The sequence below is a fragment of the Lolium perenne genome, chromosome 6 (assembly GCF_019359855.2).
Source record: "Lolium perenne isolate Kyuss_39 chromosome 6, Kyuss_2.0, whole genome shotgun sequence".
Lineage (NCBI taxonomy): Eukaryota > Viridiplantae > Streptophyta > Magnoliopsida > Poales > Poaceae > Lolium > Lolium perenne.
The window spans coordinates 105,547,416-105,553,415 of NC_067249.2; positions in this window are offsets into that span (position 1 = coordinate 105,547,416).

Sequence of the window (6,000 nt, forward strand, 5' to 3'; positions counted from 1 at the left end):
TGTATGTGGTTCACTGGGCATAGTTGTGTGCGGGAGATTCTTCTACTTCATGAAAACTTTCAACAATGAATTGAGTATATATATATATATTCAATAAGGAAGAAGTTTGAAACATTTGAATGGATTCAAATAAATTTCAGCATGAAGTGGAAATCATCGTAATAGAAAAGTCAAATATCTATGATTGGATCATGGTGGAAATATTTGAATTACGAGTTTTAGCGAACATCTAAGAGAGTTATGAAATTGTTCTACAACTCACATTTCTTGGAGTATCATAATGATGATATAGTATTCAAGATATGTATCCAAACCTTGTTGGATTAATGATGAGATAAAACTATTATGACGCCATTATATTTTTGTGGATTATGCTTTAGTGACTACCGCTTTTACACTGAATAGAGCATCATCATGATCCGTTAAAATGACACCATACAAGTTATGGCATGGGTATAAACCCTAATAGTCAACCAAAGTCGGATGAATGTCTTTGTTGGTTATCCCAGAGATTTAATTGGGAATTCTTCCCACAAGACAAAGACAAAAGTGTTTGTCAATGTTTCTTATTTCCGAGAAATTATTTCGAGTGAAGTATTTGAGTGGGAGGACAATATAATTTGATAAGGTTTATGAACCTGAGCATAATGATCAGAGTAGCGCAGCATCGGAATTGGTTTCGGAAGCGGCCACAAACGATCATGGCTCCCATGACTACAAAGTGTTTTAGTCATGGAGATCGAAGTACATATTGAACCTTGTAGGTATGGTTTACTTTGTGATCAAATAAATGATTTGTGGACAAAGGATTGATTTTGAACAATGATAAACCAACTATAAACAAAGAAGTTATGATGGGCCCTGACTCCGTTAAAATGGCTATGCGCCATGAAATCCAAGATAGATGAATACTTTATGAAAGTAAATGGATCTATCAAATTGATAGACTTGGATGAAATATCCTTGAAGAAAGCTTGACTTATCAAAAAATTGTTTACGACAAAGTTCAAAGAGTTGAATACGATAAGATTAGATCTTCCGTAGCAATGCTTATAGTCTATGTGGATTATTCTAGTAATCACTACATATTTCTTTTATGAGATATGTTAGTAGGATGGCAAAATACATTACTTATCAGAAGTGTGTATTAAAGGTGTATACAAGATACAACCAAGAGTTTTGCTGGTCCGTGGAATACTAGATAGGTATACGACTTCAAATTGGATGAAGTAAGTATCACGGAGTTGGAATCTTCACCAGATGAAATAGTCAAAGAGTTTTTGATTTCATCAGAGACGATGAAGAGGCTTGCATTTGCAAGAAATTAAGTGGGAGCGCTAAGACACATTTATTACACTTTATGTAGGTGACATATAGTTGGTTATAAATGATGTAATTATATACTTGATTAAAAGGTTTCATTGAGAAATTAATTTCAATGAAAGGATATGGACTGAAACATATCTAGTGTCAAGATCTATGAAGATAGATTGAAACACAAAATAAGTTTAAGTCAAAGTACATAGAATGGATATTGAAATAGTTCAATATAGAAATATTAAGAAAATGTTCTTGTCATGTTAAAGTTTTAACAAGACTTGAGTGTATCTGACACTCAATGAGTAAAAACACATGAGTGATTATAGATCACGAATAATTTGTACACAATCAGATATCATGTGCTCTAAAATGTTAGAAGCATATACCAGAATGATTCATGTGATGATCATTGGACAAACAGTAAGAATATCCCTGTGTACTTTAGAAGAACCAAGGATATATAAATAGTTTTGTATGAAGAAATGACAAACAAATCGCTGTAAGGTGTTGCACCGATATTGGTTTTGTCACATATAAAAATAAAATTTCAATCTCAAAATTAGGCTAAGTGTTGATTAAAAGGTAGCACAATGCTAGATTTAGAAGAGTTCTAAATATTGTGACGGATTCTACAAACGAAGGCAGAATATGTCATTGTTTTGACAATGACTGAGGATGTTAAAGTCAAGAGGTTCTTTGAGAACTTGGTGTAGTTCCGATAGTGTCAGAAATTTGAAGCTATATTGTGTATGACAATATTAGTGACATATTTCAGACCGCGGAATTAAGGTTCCACCAGAAGACCAAACATATTTAATGCCGACTCATTTGGAAAATGAGTGATGCATGAAGACGCAAATGAATTGCAAAATGCATACGTTTCTGAGTGTGTCAGAACCGTTGACTAAAGCTCTCCCTAGGGCAAAGTATGACCAACACCAGAATGCCATGGGTGTTAGGTACATTACAATGTAATCTAGATTATTGACTCTAGTGCAAGTGGGAGACTGAAGGAGATATGCCCTAGAGGCAATAATAAAGTGGTTATCATTTATATCTTTATGTTTATGATAAATGTTTATATATCATGCTATAATTGTATTAACCGAAACATTAGTACATGTGTGATATGTAGACAAACAAAGAAGTCCCTAGTATGCCTCTTAACTAGCTTGTTGATTAATGGATGATTAGTTTCATAATCATGAACATTGGATGTTATTAATAACAAGGTTATATCATTATATGAATGATGTAATGGACACACCCAATTAAGCGTAGCATAAGATCTAAATCATTAAGTTATTTGCTATAAGCTTTCAATACATAGTTACCTAGTCCTTATGACCATGAGATCATGTAAATCACTTGTACCGGAAAGGTACTTTGATTACACCAAACACCACTGCGTAAATGGGTGGCTATAAAGGTGGGATTAAGTATCCGAAAAGTATGAGTTGAGGCATATGGATCAACAGTGGGATTTGTCCATCCCGATGACGGATAGATATACTCTGGGCCCTCTCGGTGGAATGTCGTCTAATGTCTTGCAAGCATATGAATGAGTTCATAAGAGACCACATACCACGGCATTTACGAGTAAAGAGTACTTGTCGAGACGAGGTTGAACAAGGTATAGAGTGATACCGAAGATCAAACCTCGGACAAGTAAAATATCGCGTGACAAAGGGAATTGGTATTGTATGTGTATGGTTCATTCGATCACTAAAGTCATCGTTGAATATGTGGGAGCCATTATGGATCTCCAGATCCCGCTATTGGTTATTGGTCGGAGTGAGTACTCAACCATGTCCGCATAGTTCACGAACCGTAGGGTGACACACTTAAAGTTGGATGTTGAAATGGTAGAACTTGAATATGGAATGGAGTTCGAATATTTGTTCGGAGTCCCGGATGAGATCCCGGACATCACGAGGAGTTCCGGAATGGTCCGGAGAATAAGATTCATATATAGGAAGTCATATTCCAAGTTTGGAAATGATCCGGTGCATTTATGGCAGGTTCTAGAAGGTTCTAGAAAAGTCCGGAAAAATGGCACTATGGAAGGTGGAGTCCCGGAGGGACTCCACTAGCATGGCCGGCCAAACCCTAAAGGGGAGGAGTCCAAGGTGGACTCCACCTTGGTGGCCGGCCAGCCCCACCTCAAGGAAAGGTGGGAGTCCCACCTTGAGTAGGACTCCCCCCTTGAGTAGGTTTCCCACTTTTGGGAGGTTTTAGTGTTGGGGTCTTATTCGAAGACTTGGACTAGAACTCTTGGGGCTTCCACCTATATAATGAGGGGCATAGAGAGGGGGCTGACCACTTCAAGCCTCAGCCTTGGCCGCACCCCTTAGAGGGCCGGCGCCCAACCCCCCTCTCTCCCCAAACCCTAGCGGTCTCTCTCCTCCACCACATCCCGCACGCTTAAGCGAAGCTCCGCCGGATTTCTCCACCACCACCGACACCACGCCGTCGTGCTGTCGGATTCAAGAGGAGCTACTACTTCCGCTGCCCGCTGGAACGGGGAGGTGGACGTCGTCTTCATCAACAACCGAACGTGTGACCGAGTACGGAGGTGCTGCCCGTTCGTGGCACCGGAAGCGATCGTGATCAAGATCTTCTACGCGCTTTTGCAAGCGGCAAGTGATCGTCTACCGCAGCAATAAGAGCCTACTCTTATAGGCTTTGGAATCTCTTCAAGGGTTAGTCTTGATCATCCCCTCGTTGCTACCGTCTTCTAGATTGCATCTTGGCTTGGATTTCGTGTTCGCGGTAGGAAAATTTTTGTTTTCTATGCTACGTTATCCTACACTCTCCCCAAAGGTTTCTTTGTAGAGTTATCAGCAAGATTAACATCCAAATAACAATTTTTCAATGGTGGCAAGTCAAGCATATTATAGATTTTCTTAGGCATAACGGAAATACTTGCACCAAGATCACATAAAGCATTACAATCAAAGTCATTGACCTTCATCTTAATGATGGGCTCCCAACCATCCTCAAACTTCCTAGGAATAGAAGCTTCACGATTTATTTTCTCTTCTCTAGCTTTTATGAGAGCATTTGTAATATGTTTCGTGAAGGCCAAATTTATAGCACTAGCATTAGGACTCTTAGCAAGTTTTTGTAAGAACTTTATAACTTCAGAGATGTGACAATCATAAAAATCCAAACCATTATAATCTAAAGCAATGGGATCATTGTCCCCAATGTTGGAAAAAAATTCAGCAGTTTTATCACAGGCCAAATAGCTTTTAGCAGATTTCAAAGTGTTTTTCACACTTTGCATTAGAAGTGGAAACATTGCCAACACCAATTATTTTACCATTGATAGTAGGAGGTGCAGCAACATGTGAAGCATTAGCATTACTAGTGGTGGTAATAGTCCAAACTTTAGCTATATTATCTTCTTTAGCATTTTCTTCTTTCTCCCACCTAGCACGCAATTCGGCCATCAATCTTATATTCTCATTAATTCTAACTTGGATGGAGTTTGCTGTAGCAAATGACTTAATATATTTATTTTCATTAGACATAACTTTCGATTTCAAAAGATCAACATCAGCAGCAAGACTATCGACTTTAGAAGCAAGTATATCAATTTTCCCAAGCTTTTCTTCAACAGATTTGTTAAAAGCAGTTTGTGTACTAATAAATTCTTTAAGCATGGATTCAAGTCCAGGGGGTGTATTCCTATTATTGTTGTAAGAATTCCCATAAGAATTACCATAACCTTTACCATTATTATAAGGATATGGCATATAGTTGTTACTAGAATTGTTCCGATAAGCATTGTTGTTGAAATTATTATTTTTAATGAAGTTTACATCAACATGTTCTTCTTGGGCAACCAATGAAGCTAACGGAACATTATTAGGATCAATATTTTTCCTACCATTCACAAGCATAGACATAATAGCATCAATCTTATCACTCAAGGAAGAGGTTTCTTCGACAGAATTTACCTTTTTACCTTGTGGAGCTCTTTCCGTGTGCCATTCAGAGTAATTAATCATCATATTATCAAGAAGCTTTGTTGCGTCGCCTAGAGTGATGGACATAAAGGTACCTCCAGCAGCTGAATCCAATAGGTTCCGCGAAGAAAAATTCAGTCCTGCATAAAAGGTTTGGATGATCATCCAAGTAGTCAGTCCATGGGTTGGGCAATTTTTAACAAAAGATATCATTCTTTCCCATGCTTGGTGAAAGGATCGTATGCCGCACCTAGAGGGCGGGGGGTGAATAGGTGCTAACCAATTTTTAGTTCTTTTTCAATTTAGGCTTGACACAAAGGTAGATTCTCTAGATATGCAACTAAGTGAATTTACCTATATGACAAGGAAAACAACTAAGCAAGATATAGCTAAGCAGTATAAGAGATAGAATAGGATGGAGGTAACCGAGAGTGGAGCACGCGATGACACGGAGATGATTCCCGTAGTTCCCTTCCTTTGCAATAAGGTACGTCTACGTTTGGAGGAGTGTGGTTGCTACGAAAGCCAAACCAACAGCCACGAAGGCTTCACTCAGATCTCCGGTGAGCAACGCCACGAAGGCCTAGCCCACTTCCACTAAGGGATTTCCTCGAGGCGGAAACCGGGCCTTTACAAGGTTCTTGGGGCACACATCCACAACTGAATTGGAGGCTCCCAAATCTGTAACAATACAACAATCAACAAC